The sequence below is a fragment of the Capsicum annuum genome, chromosome 7, assembly GCF_002878395.1.
Source record: "Capsicum annuum cultivar UCD-10X-F1 chromosome 7, UCD10Xv1.1, whole genome shotgun sequence".
NCBI classification, from domain to species: Eukaryota; Viridiplantae; Streptophyta; class Magnoliopsida; order Solanales; family Solanaceae; genus Capsicum; species Capsicum annuum.
Genome location: NC_061117.1, coordinates 151844229 through 151865950, shown reverse-complemented (window position 1 = coordinate 151865950; position 21722 = coordinate 151844229).

The following is a 21722-nucleotide window of genomic DNA, read 5'->3' as shown; positions in this document are numbered from 1 at the left end:
AGGTGTGTATGGAATACCAAAAGCTAAATTTGTGGACACTGAAAGATCACTTTCCAATGCCATTCATGGATCAGATGATTGATCGATTGGCAGGCAGAGGCTGGTAATGTTTCTTGAATGGGTATTTCGGGTATAATCAGATCTCCATTTCTCCTGAGGATCAAGAAAAAAAGAAATTCACGTGACCATATGGCACATTTGCTTTTAAAAGGATGCCTTTTGGATTATGTAATGCATCGGCTACATTCCAGAGGTACATGATGTCAATTTTCTTTGATATGGTTGAAGACACCTTTGAGGTGTTTATGGATGATTTTTTAGTGGTTGGAGATTTCTTTGACTTATGCTTGTTGAATCTAAGTCAAGCATTACAGCGGTGTGAAGAGTTTAACCTGGTCCTTAACTGGGTAAAATGCCACTTTATGGTGAAAGAGGGCATTGTTCTCGGTTATAAAATTTCTGTGAAAGGTATTGAGGTGGATAAGGCCAAAGTTGAGGTTATCAAGAAACTACCTCCCCCCATCTCTATAAAAAGGGTGCATAGCTTTCTTGGACATGCAGGATTCTATCGCAGATTTATAAAGGATTTCTCGAAGGTTGCAAACCCATTGTGCAAACTTCTTAAAAAAAGGCCAAGTTCTCTTTTGATGATGACTGCAGGCAGGTGTTTGAATACATTAAGCTGAAGTTAGTGGAGGCTCCAGTTATTATTTCTCCCGACTGGACAAAGCCATTTGAACTAATGTAAGATGCTAGCGGGGTGGTGCTTGGAGCTGTGTTGGGCCAGAAAAAGGATAATTTGTTTCATCCAATTTACTATGCCAGCAAAGCCCTGAATGGGGCTCAAAAGAAATACACTACCACTAAACAAGAACTTCTGGCTGTGGTTTACGCCTTTGAGAAATTCAGGGCGTATTTGCTAGGGACTAAGGTGGTGGTCCACACGGATCATGCAGCTCTGAGGTACTTAATGGCTAAGAAAGATGCAAAGCCAAGATTGATCCAGTGGGTATTGTTGCTTCAAGAATTCAACTTTGAGGTAAAGGATCGCAAGGGGTGCAAAAATCAGGTGGCTGATCACTTATCCAGACTTGAATGCGAACAAGTAATCAAGGACAAATTAGATATTGATGATTCTTTTCTAGATGAGAAGATACTAGATGCTAAATTCGAGCAGATTCTGTGGTATACTGATTTCAAAAACTACGTGGTAAGTGAGGTGATACCAGAGAATCTTTTCTTTCATCAAAGGAAAAAGTTCCTTTATGATGGTACCCAGTATTTCTGGGATGATCCATATCTTTTTTGGCGATGTGTAGATGGTGTTATTAGGCGTTGTGTACTAGATGTGGAGATGCTGAATATTTTGGAAGCATGCCACGCTTCACCTATTGGTGGTCATCATGTAGGCAACCGCACTGCTCAGAAAGTACGGGAGAGTGTCTACTATTGGCCCACACTATTTAGAGATGCATATGAGCTCGTTCGTAGATGTGATCAATGTCAAAGACAAGGATCAATCTCCAAACGTCATGAGATGCCAATGTCCAAGATGATGGAAGTAGAGTTATTTAATGTATGGGGCATTGACTTCATGGGCCCATTTGTAAGCTCGTATGGGTTAAAATACATACTAGTAGCTGTAGACTATGTATCTAAATGGGTAGAAGTTGTGGCATTGGCTGACAATGAAGGAAAAAGAGTTGTGGCATTTCTGAAAAAGAACATATTCTCCCGCTTTGGAGTACCAAGAACAATCATAAGTGACGGGGGATCCTATTTCTGCAATAAATTCTTCAAGGTTGTACTGGCGAAGTACGGAGTAAAACAACACCGTGTAGCAACTCCTTACCACCCATAAACTAGTGGGCAAGTGGAGGTGTCGAATTGCGAGATTAAGGTCATTCTCGCCAAAATGGTGAATGCCAGTAGACAAGATTGGTCTCAAAAGCTCGATGACGCCATGTTGGCGGATCGAATTGCTTTTAAGACACCAATTGTCATGTCACCATAATAGCTAGTTTATGGGAAGGCATATCATTTGCCAATTGAGTTGGAACATAAGGCCTTGTGGGCTCTAAAAAAGATGAATATGCATTGGAAGGAAGCAGCTAATCTAAGATTAGAGCAGATTAAAGAGATGGACAAATTCTGTCTCAGAGCCTATGAAAGAGCTGACTTGTATAAAGAAAGGATGAAGAAATACCATGACCAAAGGATTACACAAAGAGAATTTACAAAAGGTGATTTGGTCCTTCTTTTAAACTCCAGACTGAAGCTATTTCTGGGTAAGTTGAAGTCTAAATAGTCAAGCCAATTTAAAATTAGCCAAGTCTACGCATCTGGAGTACTTGAGCTTGAAAATGAAGATGGTAGTGTCTTCAAAGTGAACGGGAAAAGAATCAAACTTTATATTGGTCCAAAAGACCTAATAAAAAGTATTGATGTCTTTTACCTCGATGAAGTTTGAGTATTCGAGATACCTAAGTCGTGCCGCGACGTTAAATCAGGCGCTAGTGGGAGGCAACCCACAACATGTTGTTGTAACCATAAGTAGAGTCTATTTTATGTTTTTGGGAAATTTTTATGTGTTGATGAAGTGTGCAGGACCAAAAGTGCTATAAAGATGAAAATTGGGCGCATTTAAGCTACTGGAAAGTATCGATGGTACACTTGACGACCCGCCAAACTACTGACGGACCGCCACACTCAACCGTCGCAAAAAGGAAGGAAAATTCATTCACTAGATAGGGCATGACGGTATAAGTGGCAGACCGTCAAGTATATGGTGGACCGTCAAAGAAGCCGTCAGAAGCGAGACTGCTGACCTGCACTTGGTAAGTAGTGATGGCCAATTCAATGGACTGTCATGACTGTGGTTGACCGTCCCATTAACCCTCACACCAAAATAGAAACTCATCAACTCAGCTGAGGGGTGACATTCCCAGTGGTGGTCCATCACAGTATGACGGACCATCAATTTGACCGTCACTTTAACCCTAATTCTGAATCAAGTTGGGTTAAATAGGTACTCTTTATAAGTACTCCATATTTGACCCAAAATGAGATTCTAAGAATAAAATTGAGCGGGTACACTCATAGTAACCGTTCCAAGACCTTTGATTTTTCCACTTCTCCAAGATTCAAAGAACTTAAACTGAGTTATCCTATCTGAGACTCCTCCACTCCTCCATCAGTTTTCTATTTAAGCTAGGTCATTCTTTCCTCATCCCCATCACAAACTAAAGAGTAACAGAAGTAATAGAAGTTTCAAGTAGTTCAGTCTCTGAAGTCTCAATCAAGTAGAATATTGCAACATTAAGGTATGAGCATTTATTTCTCTCCTCTTGTTCATTTGAAAAGTAAGGGCATGGATTGTTTCATGATTTGGTCTAATGGTGTTGAGTTTGAATGATTTATGCTTAAGTTTGATTTAGTGGATGAAGTCTTCCTTAAAATGTGGTTTTAATGCTGTTGCTCAAGCTAAAAATTGATTTGATCTTAAGCTGCGCTAAAAATCAGTCGAACCCATAAATGTGCCTGAGGACGAAGGTCTGACGGTTAACATGGCGGACCATCAAGTTTGTGACGGACCACCAAGATGACCGTCCTAAAGGTCAAAGACAATGAGTTTCTGGATTGTATTTGACGGTCAGACTGGTGGACCGTCAAGTTTTAGACGGACCACCAAGTTGACCGTCCCAAAAGTCAAAAAATGAAACATACTGGATAAAGCTGACGATGGATATGACGGATCGTCCCACCACTGGTAGACCGTCAAATCACCCGTCAGGCCTCACTATGAACTGTTTTTACCTTTGTTTTACCTTGCACTGATTTCTTAATCTATTTTCAGGTGGCATGGCTCCTAAAAATACACAAACAAAGGGAGGAAAATCTCAGCGAGATAGAAACACGTCCGCACCGGCCCAGATGAAGCCATCATAATCCCCCAGTCTGAGGAGGGAAGTGACAATAGCATTAGTTTTACCGATTCAAGCCCAGATAAAGTGATAGTTGCTTCAACTCAACCATCACCTATAGAAGGTGAAACTGAAGCGGCTAATATGGAGAACCAAGGAGAAGTTCCTGAACCTGAAGCTAAAAACGTGATCGGACGGAAGGATCCCCAAGTACGAGATACTATTAGGTGGCAAATTGAGGGAGAACAAAAAGAGTTCTATGATGGGTTGTACCCCACTGCTCGAGGGATCCAGAGATCATTCTCTGAAGAGCATCAGATTACGGCCATGGAGCTTCATGAATATCCAGAATTGGAACGCCGATTTAATGATTATGGATTGGCATGGATGAGCACGCCACGGAGGAGTACTAACCAAACTGGGTAAGGGAATTCTTTGCAAATTATATTTGTCTGGTAAAAGCTGAATGTCCAAAAGGGACTCCGATTTTGAATAGACCAAACAGGGAGTATGTTCCAATCCGAGGAGTTGTTTTTGATATCTCAGCCCGAACTATTAACAGAATATTATTTGGGCCAGCATACGAAGCTCCACCTGCTGTCCCTGATTTTGAATATAGAATGAGAAATGCTTCTGGCTAGAGACGTTGGGCAGCATCGTTGATCACTGATGATGAAAATATGTCCTGGGAAACTAACCCTAAAGAACGCATTGCAAAATTCACACTTAGTTTCAAGGCTAAGTTCTGGTGGGCTGTTGTTCGATTGAGGTTAATACCAACTAAAGGAGATAGAAACCTGGATAATCACAGGTCTGTGATGGTAGCCAGTCTGGTTTCAAGTTTGGACATAGATTTCGGCTAGCTAATTGCAGACGAGATGTTTATGAGGGCACATAAGCAGACTTCTTCCATACCTTTCCCATGTTTGATTACTGCATTATGCAAACAAGATGGTGTGCCGCTGATTCGAGGCATTGATAATGAAGTTTCAGCCACACATAAATAGGACATTGAGAAGTCCAGATATGAGTCAAAGTTTGACATTCGAGTGAACAAGCCTCCAGTACATCAGTCTCAGTCTACACCAGTTCCCGAAGCCCCAGAAATGCCCGAAGGTATGCCTTTACCCATTACCACATATGTGCCTCCTGATTATATGCCCCAGGGTACGTCTGCAGGATCAAATTCTATGCATTTTTCTAGTGGAGCAGATTTTGTGGAATACAAATTCAACCTGGTGAATTTTGTCAAAGTTGTGAAGAATCAAAAGAGGTTCCAGAAGCAGTTAGAAAAGTGGGATGGAGATTTCAAACCTTTTATGGATGAAATTGTGGCCGAAGCAGTCAGGACATTTCAAACTATTCAAGTGTGGTGAGCCATGGATACAGTCTTCTAGTGGATTCATTAGGATAGGATAACAGGCCTCCTTGAAATTCTAAACCTTTTAACATAAAGAAGCAACCCGACCTGAAAAATTATTCCTGTTTGAACCCATCTTGTACCGCTAAGAATTGGTTTAACCTCCTGCCTCTATCAGTAACTTTCCATAGGACTTTAACATTCAGCTCTGAACTTATCCAAATGCTAACATTGTATATTTTAACTTAGACGAAATATCTAAGTTGAGGGTGGCTAGTGTCAACCAAAAAAAATGAAAGACCTCAATGGAGTGTGAGCTAGAATCCAATTAGAAGCAATTGGTCACTGCCTGCATCAGCATAAGTTGAGGGTGACTAGTTTTTCTATTAAAAAAAATGACATAAGCAGCAGATTGAGGGTGTAAATATGCTAAGGCAAGGAGAGTTGAGTTTCAATGAGTCACTTCACCTGGAAACATACCTCACCTAATCCTAAACCTTGTTGTAAGCCTTAGAAAGACCTGTTTGATCCTAGTGAGTCAACCATGAGGACGTGTCGTATGGCCAGGGTAAGCCTATGGGTACTTAGGCTATGTTTGAAATTTTTTTGTGAGTGTGAGAGCTGGACAGTGTCCACATCATATAATGAGTGGTGGACTTCTTTGTTGTGAGGGCAATCGAAGTTTTACTGAATTTGCTTTTATCCGTGGGATGTAACATTCATGCTTGTGTACTGAATTATAAAAAAAATGCTGGGTATGGATTCTGTTGTGTTAAATGCATGAGATTAAGCTCATGAGTGAATGTTTGCATAAGAGAATGTTTCAGTGGTTGGTTGCCTATCATTTTATTGTTCATATGTGCAAGTTGGTGTTGAGTTGCTTAAGGACAAGCAATGATCTTAAGTTGAGGGTGTTGATGTTCCGGTGTTTTACGGAATATTTAGCATCATTTTCTTAGGAAAATTATATGTTTTCAAGCAACCAAAGTTATACTTAATAAAGGTTTTTAGCGTTTCAGTGAAAGGAGATAACCACAGAAGAAAACTGGAAAAAGTTGCACAAAAAGTGAATTGACGGTCAAAATGATGGACCGTCAAGTTTACGATGGACCGCCATATATACCATCAAGTTGAACCAAAACAAGGTCTCCAGAGGAGTTGAGTGACGGACCATATGGTGGACCGTCAGACATGGGACGGACCACCATATTGACCGCCAGCTCTTATCCAGAAGCTGCCTTTCAAAAGGACTCTGCGACGGTAAAGATGGCGGACCTTCAGTCCATCGAAGGACAGCTAGGTGTACCATCAATTCTTATCCAGAAGCTTCCTTCCAAGAGAACTCCGCGATGGTAAAGATGGCAGATCGCCAGTCCATCGACGGACCGCCAGGTGTACCATCAGATGTTATCCAGAAACTGCCATTCGGATGAATCGAGTGACGGGAAAGATAGTGGACCGTCAGATCTTTGACGGTCCATCATATGGACCGTCAAATGGGATGCGGTTTTTCCAGTTTTAAATTTTAAATTCTTTTCTTAGATGGGACATATAAATACCAACTTTTAGGGTTAAGAACGCATCTTTTATCTTTTACAAGTTTTCTTTTCATCTATTGAACTTCTTGGTATCTAAGTACTTTGGGGAATTTTAGTATCAAATAACTGATCATTGAAGATTCAAGAACTGATTCTTGGGATTCTTTGTAAGTAGAATGGTGAACAAAGTCAGGACCATACAATCTAGTCTCACCAACTTTGAATCACCTAATAGGAGACCTACATCTCCTACCATACAGTGCCTCAAATGAAGCCATACTGATATCCGAGTGATAACAATTATTATAAGCGAAGTTGATGATAGAAAAATGATCAACCCAACTACCACTGAAGATAATCACACAGGACCTTAGCATATCCTCCAATGTCTGAATGGTCCTTTTCGCTTGTCCATCCACTTGAGGGAGGAAAGTGGTGCTAAGGTTCACCTTGGTTCCCAAACCTCACTAAAATGAATGCCAAAGATAAGATAATAATAGTGTACCTCGATCAAAAATGATGGAAACTGAAGTACCATGTATCTTAATTATCTCTTCAATCAACAACGTGGCATAATCCTAAGAAGAGAAAATAGTCCTCACCAGAAAGAACTGAGCAGACTTAGTCATCATATCCACAATGACCCAAACTGAATCAAACTAACCACGAGACCACAGTAGACCAGTAACAAAATCCATATTAATCACTTCTCATGTCCACACTGGAAACTCAATCTCTTGAGATAACCTACCAGGCCTGCTCCACTTTCACTTACTGACAAACCATACACTTGACCACAAAACTTGCCACATTCCTCTTCATGTTATTCCACCAATAGATCTCTTTCAAATCATGGTACACCTTCGCCAAACCAAGATGAACAGTATACCTCGACTCATGAGCCTCAGCCAAGATCCTATTACACAGCCCATCAATATCTTGAACACATAGCTTACCTTGGTACCTCAAGATACCATCACCACCAATTTTAAAAGCCATCACCTTCTGGTAACCTACATCCTCCTAAATTTGCATTAAAATAGGGTCCAAAGCCTATTTTCTTTTAAATCAGCGCAAAGAGATTATCTCACCACCTCTTGCACAATTACACCATCATCTTCAGAATTTAAGAGTCAAACTCCAAGATTAACCAAACAGTGAATATCCTTCACCAAACCTCACTCTTTCTCGTAAATATGAGATAAGCTCCTCATGGATAACATACTAAGAGCATCAGCAACCATATTAGCTTTACCTGGATGATAATGCAGACTCATATCGTAGTCCTGAGCAACTCAAGCCACCTCCTTTGCCTAAGATTTAACTCCTTCTGGGTGAACACATATTGCAAACTCTTATGGTCTGAAAAGATGTCAACATGAACCCCATACAAATAATGAAGCCAAATCTTTTAAGCAAAGACCACAGCTAACAACTTTAAATCATGCTTTGGATAGTTCTTCTTACAAACTTTCAACTATCTTGCCATGCTGCATAAACAAACAACCCAATCCCACTAGGGATGCAACACAATAGACAACAAAACCAATTGCACCCTCGGGTAGGGTCAAAACTAAAGTTGAAGTCAACTTATCCATTAGTTTCACGAAACTACCCTCATAAGCTTCCAACTATAAGAACTTCACCTTCTGCTGACTCAACTTAGTAAACAAGGATGCAATGGAAGAGAAACTCTCCACAAACCTACTATAATACCTGGCTAAACCCAAGAAGCTCCAAATGTTGGTTGGAATCATGGGTCAAGGTCACTTCTTAACCGCCTCAACTTTTTGTTGATCCACAATGATTCTCTCACTAAAAACAACATGAACTAAATAAGTTACTACATTCAACCAAAATTTTGACTTAGAGAATTTAGCATACAACCGATGATCCTTAAAAGTCTACACACTATACGGAGGTGGTTAGCATGATCCTCCTCACTCATGGAATATACCAAAATATCATCAATAAACACAATCACAAATAAATCTAAGAATTAACAAAATACCCAGTTCATAAGATCCATAAATGTTGTTGGTGCATTAGTCAAACCAAAAGATATCACTAAAAACTCAAAATGTCCATACTAGGTTCGGAAAGCAGTCTTGGGGATATCCACCTCCCTAATCTTCAACTGATGATAACCCAATCGAAGATCAATCTTGGAAAAGTACATAGCTCCCTGAAGCTAGTTAAATAGGTCATTAATCTTCGAAAGAGGGTAATTATTTTTCACTATCTCCTATTCAACTGTTGGTAATCTATGCACATTTGAAAGGATCTATCCTTCTTATGCACGAACAACACAAGAGTACCCCACGGAGACAAGCTAGGACAAATAAAACCCTTATTAAAAAAATCTTTCAAATACTTCTTGAGTTTCTTCAACTCAGCCGAAGTCTTCTATAAGGAGGGATAGAGATATGGAGGGTATCCGAGAGAAGATCAATTCCAAAATCTATTTTCCTATCAGGAGAGACACTAGGAAGATTATCAGGAAATACTTTGGGAAACTCACAAACCATGGGAATAGATTGCAATGAAGGATCCTCAGATATAGAATCTTTAACATGCACTAAATGGTATAGACACTCCCTGAAAATCAATTTTTGGGCTCTAAGATAAGATATAAACCTTTCCTTAGGCATTAGGAAACTCTCTTCCTATTCTATAATTAGCTTATTCGGGAATTGGAAACCAACCTTTTGGGTTCAATAATCAAGAGAGACATAGCACGAATGCAACCAATTTGTCCCTAGGATAACATTAAAATATAGCATATCCAACTCTATTAAATCTACCAAGGTTTCCCTACCACAAATAGACACCACACAACCCCTATAAACCCTTTTACACACTACAGAGTCACCCATCGAGGTAAATATAGAGAAAGAATAAGGAATACAATCAGGACCAAAAGCAAAATGAATAGCCACATATGGGGTCACATAAGAAAGAGTAGACCCCAGATCAAATAGACAATACACACCCGGGAGAAGAGTTTCAACATATCGGAAATAACATCAAAAAATGCCTCAGATTCTTAACAGTGGCAAGAGCATAAAGGTTATTTCTACCAGTGTCAAAACTAGAAGTGGTACTTTGTTGCAAGGGCTGATAAAGTTGCAACTAGAACCTTATTAGCTCTAGTGGAAACCCTAGATGAAGGATAATCCCGTTGTATATGAATAAGCTGACCACACTTGAAGTACTTATTTCTCTGTTTCTCACAAACTCCATAATACACCTGCCTATAAAAATGACAAGAAGGATAATATGAGGTTGACTGATCTCCACTAGCCTGAGATTGGACACACTGTGCCCTGGACCCATCACTATTCTGGAAATAACAATTATCAGATGGCTTAAGATATGGAGCACTATCCGTAGAATAGGAACCAGAATTTTCTCAGGTCTTCTTCTTAAACCACTGCCTACCATATCCACTACTGTTTTTTTGACCTTCACCCTATTTTGAGTACCAAAACTTATTACTCCACCTCTCCCCAATTTTTGATTGCTTTTTCTTCTCATTCTTCTCTTGTTGCGTGTACACCACCAATCTAGAAATGTTCATGTCCTTGTTCAACAAAGGCGACCTTGCATTCCAACACCAAGTCGCGGGATAACCCAAAAGTAAATTGGGAAGAAACTAATTCCAAAGAATAATGGGATGTTTGATGAAAATTCAAGGCATATTTCTTCAAAGTCATCGTACATTATCTCAAATTTATAAACTCCTCGGCCTTTGCTTCCCTTAAATCTTGAGAAAAGAAATGATCAAGAAAAGCATTCGAAAAGTCATCCCATAAGGATACCTTAGCATCATCACCTCTCAACTGATCTCACTCCTCATCTTGCTGATATGCCACATTATTTAGCTGATATACGGCAAACTTCACACCTTCAAAGATAGAAGCACGCATCACCCTGAATATCTTTTCAATCTCATTAATAAACCCTTGAGGGTCTTCCTTAACTTTAGAACCTATGAAAATCGAATGTTTAAGCCTCATAAACTGGAAAACTCTAGTAGCCTCAAAAGAAGGAGTAACAACATCCTCATGCTTAGGCTGGAGAGACTAAGAAGCCACCAACTGAGTCAGAAAATGGATCGACTGATGGAGCTCAGCATTAGTGAAATCATCCTAAGGAGCCCAAGGAGGACTGGTGGAATTTAGGGGAACCCATGAGAGCCATCAGAAGTAAGGGCCCTAGATCAGGTCTGAACTCCCTAAGTAGAATGGGTTTTATCGATATTGTCCTCGAGTGAGACGGAGAAGTTTCCATGAGCATCAGATCTTCGGGGAGGCATGATCTGAAATGCGAAAAAATGAATATTAGAGGAGATTCAAGACCTTAGACTCTATATCCCGAAATAGATCACAAGAAAGAGAAACATTCCTAATTGTCTTGTAGCCTCTTTCTTATAAGTGTGGAGCACTACACACCCATAAAAGAGACTCTACTTAACACGGCTTCATGGATAACCAATGACACCAATTTTTTCACGGCCCAAACTAGGGCATGACCGTGATGGGTATCTCAAGTCCATCGTGGATTGGAGAACACCCCCTGTGCCTAGCCAAAACACCACATATTACCTAACAGTGGATAAATTCTGAACATATAAAAAGATAGAGTAAATAAAAACTCAAAGTAGATAAAATATCAACAACCAATACCCAACCACAGTAATATCCACAAAGCCTATAAATAAAACCAATAACTAATCTAAGTCAGGATATGCCCCCGACTCTGACAATGACAATAACAATGATAATGTTAATGATAATGCAAAGTATTTAGTTCTACTCAAAGGAAAGAAACTAGTGGAATGGTCAACTCTTTCAGATAATAAAATCTCGCCACTTTACCGCAACTGATCAACGAACCGAGCCTATCCACCTAACGTTGTGAAGAAAAAGTAGACTTGCCTTCAAGCCCTACATCGTGTGGGGATACAATGTCTAAAGACGGTAGTGGGATAAGCACTAGCATGTAACTTAGGGATAGGGGAATAAAATAATGTCAACTCAAATCCAATTTAAAACCATGTGAATATAATCATTTATACATATAAATATCATGTCGGAATAAGGAACAAGGCTTAGCATAAACTTTAAAATTATTAACCTGGACTGTGTAGCATAATCATCATAATAAGGCACCCCAGGCTATATGGGTCCAGCTTTTCCCTAGCTTAAAAAACCCAATGTGTGTGGCCGCATGAACCAGAGAATAATTAGATATACATATGCACTATAGGGGACTCAAATATCCCTTCATATATCAAGAGTGACTTAAGCACTAGTCATATAACATGAGGACTCAAACCACTCGGTCATTTAGAACCCAATTTCGACAACCACGATTTCTAGTATTGGTCCCTTGGGACCTCCACTTTCACGACACAGTTACACAACCCTCATTAAAGCCTAATTAAAATACTTTTCACACATTCACAATCATCAAACAAGGATTCGTTCATTAAGGGATTATCAAGTGGTATAGTCATATCGACCATAGCTTGCAAACATATATCACTTTGCCAAAACACTCAATTTGCTAATGGGACTTTAACCCAATTTGCCATCACACTCCAAAGTTTCATATAAAAAACCAACCACATAGCCAAGCGAGACTCAAACCCTCTCAGCCAATGAGAATCCAAAGTTCCAAGTACAAACCAAAACACGTAGCTAAACGGGACTCTAACCCCTCAACCAATGGGACTCCAAAGTTTATAGTTCAAATTAATTCATGACCTCTAAGGTCTGTTTCAAAACCAATTCATATTTCACTACTCTTTTGTACCATGCAAGATTTCAAAATACTCTTCAATATGCATATTACTATGTTCAAAGTCAATTTTACAAGGTTGGGTTGAGGTTATCACCAATTCCAAATTATTAACTCGTTAACTTAGATAAAACTATATTCCCCATTCAATTCACACTCCCATATGTCAAATTAGTCTCAAAAACACCAGTTAAAGCATAAACAATGTATATGTAAACATGAAACATCACAGAGACAATAATCATTCAAAAACTCTCAACTCATAAATAAAAACCAACAATTAAACCACATAGGTCATAATTAAATCATATGCTTTTAACAAAATAAGTTTTGGAGAAGATATACATGCCTGAAATACCAAGATTTATGGAGAGAAATCAACCCTTAAGCCCTTAGACGATCAACTTCTTAGAAATCATAAGTATCTTGACCTTGGAGAGTTTGGAGAGTTTAGAGAGTTTAAGAGAATGCTTTGAGTGCTAAAGTATTGAAAATAATGTCCCAAGAGTGTTTTATAGTCGTGGGTATTAAGTGGGTAAAAAGGGAAATCCAAATTCCCTCAACTTAAAAAATAAAAAATGATGCCTAGTCGCTACAGATGACCTTACGACTCATAGGGTCACCCTACGACTCGTTTAGTTTAGTCGTATTCTGGATAGTACCTCTTGGGAACTCATACTGTTATGGTTATGATAAGGGCCATACGACTCGTATTGAGACCCTAAGACTCGTAGGGTCTAAGTTGTAGTCAAGATAGAACCACCAAGGCCCTATACTGGTTACCTTAAGAAAAGCACTTTATGACTCGTAATGAGTACATACGAATCGTAGAGTCCTAGTCGTCACTAGGACAGCAACACTAGGGACACACAGTGGTTTGGTTACCATTTGAATCTATATGACTCATATGAGGACTTTGTGACTTATAAGGAAAGTCGTAAGTTGGGTAATGAGCTCAAAGCTCAAGGATTTCTCAGAGTCCAATACCCGGGGTATTTCAACTTCGCCTAGGTTTACTGGTGCATCGAGTGAGGATGCATTTGAGTTTTTGACTCATTGTGAGGATAGGCTTTGTAACTTTCGCCTAGTAAAGACTCGCGACATTGACTACACTAACTTTAAGTTGGACCTAGCAGCTAGACATTAGTAGAGATGTTATCTTGATTTCATGTTAGTTAAATCTCTCTTATTAACATGGTCTCAGTTTCTTCAAGGTTTTCTTAGAGAAGTATATGCCTCATAACCTTAGAGAGTTTTTGAGAGATTAGTATTCAAGATTTGAGCAGGGTTCTGACTGTCTTGGGTATGAATTATCCAGGCCTGTTGTAGCTATTTTATCCACCGAGTATGAGCAAATTTGGTATTTTGTTTGAGGACCGAGGCTTTCTCTTTGCATGGCTATATAGAGTTTGGTTGTCGCTGGCAAGTTTTTTATTGAGGTCTCTAATTATACTCAGACTATGGAGGAGATGCATTACAAGGCTAAAGGGGAAAGCGACAAGAGACCATGCTATTAGGGTAGTTTTACTGGGTGCTGGAGTGGCTCACAGTTCAGAGACAGAGGTTTTTAGTGTAGGTACCCTCAATGCCAGTCTTATCAGCATCAGGGTCAGACTAGTAGCCCCGTTCATGCCACACTTCATTTTACCTATGGGGTTCAGCACAGTTACAGTGATCATCCTGACTGGGGCAGTAGTCATTTTTCAAATGGTGCATATTCTAGATTTTCTAGCCGGGGTGGCTATTTTGGGTCAGCCACATCTTCTGGATAAAGCATTATGTAAGAGGTATGTTATGAGTGTGGGGCCTTCAACTCTTTCTCTAGAGAGTATCCCCGATGTGGGACGATGGTACCTGTAGCATAGAGTGTTTCACAGATTAAGATAGTGTCACCCTAAGCTAGAGGTGGGATGCAAGGTCGTTGAGGTAGTCCCTAGGGTTCTCGTTTAGGTCCTCAAGAAGGTAGGACAGATAGTCGGTCAAGCGCCAATCCAGGTGGTGAGAAAGGTTATTTGTATGTTATACCTGGTAGACCGGAGGCCAAGTGGTCACTTTAGCGGTCAAGGATGGTCCCTCCTATACCGCTTTAGTAGATGCCCTACTACTTTTGCGAATTTTGCTTAAGCAATATTTTGTCATCTAAAGCGGAGATAGGCCAACGGTGGATTTGATCGCTTAAGCGGTAACCAGGGCATTTATTTCAGCCCCCACCTATTTTTCTCTCATTTTCTCTAAGTCCAAAGAGCATTAAATCCCTAGAGAGCTTGGAGAATTGAGAGATTTACTTGGGTAATCGTGGAGTATTGGTGAGCTCGGGAAATTTGTTTCCCCATCGTAATCCTTGTAAGCTTCCATCTAATTTGGTTTAATTCTTTGATTTAGTCATGAATCCTTAGTTCCTTAATGGGTTGTATTGAGTATCATTTGAGCTCAAAATTTACTCATTGTTGAGGGTAAATGAACCTTGAGAATAAAGAGATGTGTTGACAGTTTTAAAAGTATGAACCCGCAATCGAGTCCCACATGAAACTGTCAACACATCCTTTTATGCGCAAGGATCATTTACCTTCATAAGCGGGCCCTACATGAAATTTTGACTCGATATTGGACCCAAAGCATAAAAATAAAATATGGGTATTATGTTCTCGTATTAATTTGTAGATCACTATTTTGACACGGTGGCATCCTACGGAGGCTTCTTAAAAGGAGGAATCTCCAATCTAGCGGGACTGTATCGGACATTATTCGTCGTCTCGGTAGGCTAGATTACTCTTCTCTTAGATTGAGCTTAATTATAGTATTGGTATTGATATTATGCTAGTTTTGGATTGAAAATTATGACTTGGTTGTATATTTAGTGAATCTAGATTATTTGGCTGGTTAGCTAGTTGTAATTAGGCGGATTTGACCTATCTACCTGCTCCTTAGGTTGAATTGTCATCTTAGGAATTAATGAGACTTATGTAGCACTTTGTAGTAGGATTTGGAACCTTAATCTAGTTTGAGACATAAATTGCCTTAGAATATACTTTTGGGGTTAGAAGTGGGCTCCTCCGATCTACTTTAGGCCAAGATTATTATTAGCTCCTTGTAGACTCATTAGGTTTTTATACATTATCTTGTTTACATTCTTGAGCCCAAGGAGAATTTAGATATATTCTGATTTGTTCTATGGTTGTACCTGGGAGATATTAAGACCGGTTCAAATCCGATAAATTATGATACTAATCGATTCATGTTCAACATCTATGATGATATTACTTTCGATTCGAGTCCATTATTCATGATATTATTTTCGATTCAAGTCTGTTTTAAAATAGTTAGCCCTTCCTGACTTGATATTTCCTCAAGAAAAAATTTAGTAGAGATATATTTTACTACATTAATCTTATTAATTATGCATTAAAAATATAAATTTGAGTATATACAAAAAAAATTATCATTTAATAATAAAAATAGTGTTAAAAAATAATAATAATCTCTTAATTTCATAAAAAAAGATAATTAAATTAAAATAAATATAGGTCCACTATTTTAAAATAGAGGGAGTATTTATATAAGAATAAAAACACAATTCAAAAGAGCACTTATAAAGAATGAAGAGAAAGAGCATTTATAACAAAATGAGATAAGCATCTGGTACCTCCTAAATTATGGTTAAAGTTGATACGATATATTCTAATTTTACTGGGGTCCTATTACCCCTAAAGTCAACTTTAGTGTATTTTTATCACCCTTTTATACTTAGATGACATCTTTATCTATAATCTATATCTATATCTATATCTATAATATATTAAAAGTGTGAAGACCCTTTGAAAAAGTGATTTGAACTTTTTATCATTTATTAAAAGACTCCGTAATAGATAAAATTGTCTTCTTATATCTTTTTATTTTTAATATTTAATATTAACTAAAATAAATATATATAAAAAAAATAAATGGAGAAAATTTTCTACTTTTAGTTGAATTTCTAAATGTATGGCAATAAATTGTTAAAGAAAATTCAACTTCAAAAAAATTATTACATAAGAAAAAAATTTATATAAGGTAAAGCTCTAAATTTTTTTAGAAAAATTGGGAAACTATTTTATATTAAATAGGTTAAGACTCCCGAAAGAAGAGGAAAAAAAAAATCTTTCAAAAAATAAATGGAATTCGTGTACCCAATAAAAAAAGGTAAGTGGATTTCAAATAAAAAAAAAAAAAAGAGGTATTGTTTTTTTTTTAAGGATAGGATTGTTATATTTTTTGTTATAATATTTTAGTTTAGGAGTCTTTATATTTCTTTCTTTTTTCTAATTTTACAAGTTCATTTTTAGGTTTATGCACATACATTATTTGGGTAATAAAATTTTGTCGCTTTAAAATTTATTTTTTAAAAAAAGTTAGATTTAATTGTATTGTTTTGATGTCTTTATTCTGAGTTTTTTTTTTTGTGTGTGCAAAGGTTAGATTTAGTTGTATTATTTTGATATTGCTTGTTATTATATTATTTTGTTGTAGTTGACAGGTGGTATATGGATGTCAATCGATTTTGAGAAAAATCTTTTGCAAAGGTTAGATTTAATTATATTGTTTTGATATCTCTATTATCTTATTATTTTATTGTAGTTTATAGGTGGTAGATAAATTTTGATTGGTGTTGAGAAAAAAATTTTCGTATATGTTAGATTTAATTAAATAAATTCTCCATCTTTATATGTTCAAAAGATGTTGAATTTATTTATTGTATTCTTTTTTATTATTTAAATAAATATTCTATCTAGTGTAACATGTAAACTCATTAAAGTGAAGTACACGTACAAGATGAGTACATCTAAATTAGTTATACAAAAATAAGGTATACGTTAAATGTATCACATTAGCTAAAAAATTGATAAAAATATATTAAAATATAGTTAGGGGTTACTAGAATTTTTGTGAAATTAAAATGTATTGTAGCAAATTTAATTATAGTTAAGAAAGGAAATAAATAAAGTACTATTAATTCTCAATCATATCTATATCTAGTATCTAGATTAAAGCCACCTGGCCGGTTAGAGCTTTTATTTTGGACGCGTTTAATTTTTCCTTTGTATTAGCAAAGGATCCTTCAGCAAACGTCCAAATTTTATTTCTGGCCAACTCCTCGAAGAATTAAATACACGGGGTCGACATCGTAAATTGAAGAATTAGGTTTATTTATTGAAACTGGAGTTTAAGAAAGTCTGCAATAAATGTAGATTCAAACGAGGCACAACTCAAAGGAATCTTCAATAGTTTAACCTGGACCAGATCTTCTTATTGCTTTTTTTCAACTCAAATCTAGAATTCTAGATATCAACTGACCAGATCTTTTTCCCTTTTTACTCAAATCTAGGTGTTAACGGACCAGAACTTCTTTTCTTTTATTTTTCACTAACGGATCAGATGTTCTCCATTTGAACGGCTCCTCTTTTTCGTTTTCGAGGAATCTTTTCTGACGTAGCATTGCTATTCCCTTTATTTATTTTTATACTTGTCTACTACTCTTTTTATTTTTAAATAATAGATTTTTAATTTTCAAAATACAATATAAAATTACAACAATAATAAATTTCAAAAAAAATAAAAAGATTATTTTTAATAGACTTTTGACTTAAGATAAAAAATAATAAATAAAAATATAATAAAACATGAAATATAATGAATGGCATAATATAAAAAAGAATAAAATAAAATATAATATAAAATTATTTAATAAAAATATTATAATAAACAATTATACTATTAATTATTTTTCATAACGAATGGGATAAGTAAAACCGAAGCGAGAAAGTATTGTCATCTTCTTCCGGCAAATTGAATAGATGAATTTTGAGAGGACATACGTTTTTCATTCCATATTATGTCTACTTAGCAATTTAACTAGTTGGTTATGCCGGCTACGCATGACCTAATATTTATTTTTAAAAATTTTATATATGTATAATTTTATTATTTAATTAAAATTTTGATTTGCTTCATTGATAAATTCTTAGTTAGACATATATTATTATATTTAAATTAATGAAATTTATATAAAAATATTTTAAGTTGTTAATATGACACCCATAATTGAGTCAATCATGTTTTTTTTTCACTTTTCACATAGTATTTATCAAATATATTTTAAAATATTTTAAGTTAGTTAACTGTTGTAATTTAGAATACCTGTTATGTGATTTTTAAATAATACATGTTATCGTTATCCAAATTTTTGTGGTATTGATAGTCAATTATATTTTAAGAATAATTTAAGTTTTTAATTATTGAGATTTTTAATACTTTTTTCCTATTCCAATTTAAGTGCCATTGATATAATTTCAACAGTCAACCAAATATTTTATATTTTTTATATTTTTTAAGTTGTTAATTATTCTGATTAACTTTTTTTTTTTACGTATTTGTTTGAAATATATAACAGATTAATTATTTTTTTAGATATTTTAAGTTGTTAACTATTGTAATTTATTACGTATTTTTTAATATATAACTGAATAATTATTTTTTACATATTTTAAGTTGTTAACTATTGTAATTTATAGTACTTTTTATGTAATTTTTAACTAATATATGTTACTCTCCTTGTCCAAATTTTTGTGATTTTTATAGTCAATTATATTTTTTAAATAATTTAATTTTTTTAATTATTGTGAGTTATAATATTTTTTCTCTTTTTCAATTTAAGTGACACAATGCTTAGATGACCATGATAATTAATTAGGAGTGATATAGTACAGACATGTTTTAAATGACTTATAGTAACTAATTAGAAGTGATATATCAAAATTATTATAACAAATACCTGAAAAATAATTAAGTAGACTTCATATACGACGTCAAGTTGATTTAATATTATATATTATTAATTTTTTTATACTTAGATGACTTATAATAATTAATTAGGAATGATATAATAAAATTACGACTACAGCAGCTGAAGTAGACATGTAATAAATGTCTATTTTATTTTTTTATTAAATATTATTATTTTTTAATATATAAATAATATATAATAACTAAATAAAAATGATACAATAAAATTATAGAGCAAGCAGGTAAAATATTGGCAAGCAGGATATCGACAGTGTAGTGTGTGCTTCACTTGCTATACCGTGAGCTTCTTATAAAGGAGAAAATAAATGAAATTTTTTATATGTTAATTTATTTTCAATTTAAAATAACAAAGTCCAATTTTTTTTAATGTAGTTTTTATTTAATTAACTTACGAACATAAAATAAATCAAAGAGGCTACTCCTATTAAAACTGTTTATAATCGAGGATTTGGACAAACCAAGTGCTACAGAAATAATATTTTCTCTTAATTTTATGAGTTACTTGATTCACCACTTAAGAAATAAACTATAATTTTCTCGTATCACTTTTGGTTAATGTAATTCATTTAAATATTAAAAAATAAATAGTACCTGATTATAAAAGTAAATAGGTAATAAAATAACAACACAATCTCTTGATTTTCCTAGCTGAACAAAAAACTATGGACATTTATTTTTACTCCTCGGTCTATCTTACTTGTCAAATATATTAAAAATAAATTTTTCATAATATTTGTTCAACTTAAAATATTAATAAATAATTTATTTATTTTATTCTTATTATTAAATATTATTCATCATTTACTATATTTTTTAATATATTATATTTATTAATTCAAAAGATGATATAATAAAATTATACCTATTCGTTATGACTTATTAATGTATGTGTCAAATCAATAATAAATAATAAATAAGTATTATTGACGGAAGGGAATAATAACGACGGGAGACGAAGTATTTTGAAAAAATGAATTTTTATTTATTTTGAAAGGTTCCTTTATTTTGGACCATAAAAAAGTGTTAGTAAAAATTTATTTTGATGTAATGTTCACAGCTTATCAAAAAAAAAGATATTTATATTATAATGGAAGAAGTGTAATAGTCTAATTTACCCCCTCCTTATTTAATTAGGTCATGTTGATTTGACATTTTCTTATAAAAATACTTGTTAGAGGTTTATTTAATTAAACCAAACATATTAATTATATTAAAGCGGAGGGCGTCCATTGACACTGCTTCAATACCCACCTACCATTTAATAATTGTGTCATTTACTAATAATTTAGCTCTTACGATTATATTTTGTTTTGTTTGGTAAGATCTATCAAGATTATATTCTTATTTGATTATTATTTTATTTGGTCAAACTTATTTTTCAAAAAAAAAAAATTAAATTTTTTAAAGAATTCTTATTTTTAAAAAATGAGGTGTTTCGTTAAGTTTTTAAAATAAATTAAGTGTTCCCGATAGTTTAAAAACAGTTTTTTATTAATTGAAAAAAAAAATGTTTTCCTTAAAAGTGCTTTGGAAAGAGTACTCAACACTTTTTCATCAAAAATACTTTACAACTTGTTTTTCATTAAACATACTTTTATAAAAAACACATATAAAAAGAGTACTCACTCTTTTTCAAGGAGTGACCAACGTTCATTTTTTATTTATTTTAAAAATAATAATTTCTTTTTATTTTGATAATATTTTAATTTTAATTTTTCACGTGACATATTTAAGACGATAAGTTTAAAAATTATTTTGATAAATTTGACATAATTTTAGTTTAAAATCATAAAATTTAAAAAAAAAATTAACATTTTCTTAAAGTTTGTATATAGTCAAATTAGATCATTCTTTTTTAAACTAAAAAATATTTTTTAAAATAAACTAATTTTAAAGTCAGCCATTCATTCTGCTTCCACAATTTGTTTTGTTTTTCTTTCATATTACGCCAAAATATTTCACTATGACAAATCAAATTCATCAAAGATGCCTCTTCAGTCAATATGACAATATACGTTTGTAATAGAATAGTTGGCATATTTATTAAAATATTATTTAAAAATAATTGATATGTATAAAGTACTAAAAGATAATTAATTATTTTTTTTAATTTTATCTTTAGTAATAATTATTCTAAAATTAAGATAAATGTAATAGATAAAGATTAAAGGCTTAATAAGAGATATATTAATCAAATCATATTTCTAATTAATTTTTTTTATAAGAGTTATACAAAATTTATATATGTCAACTATT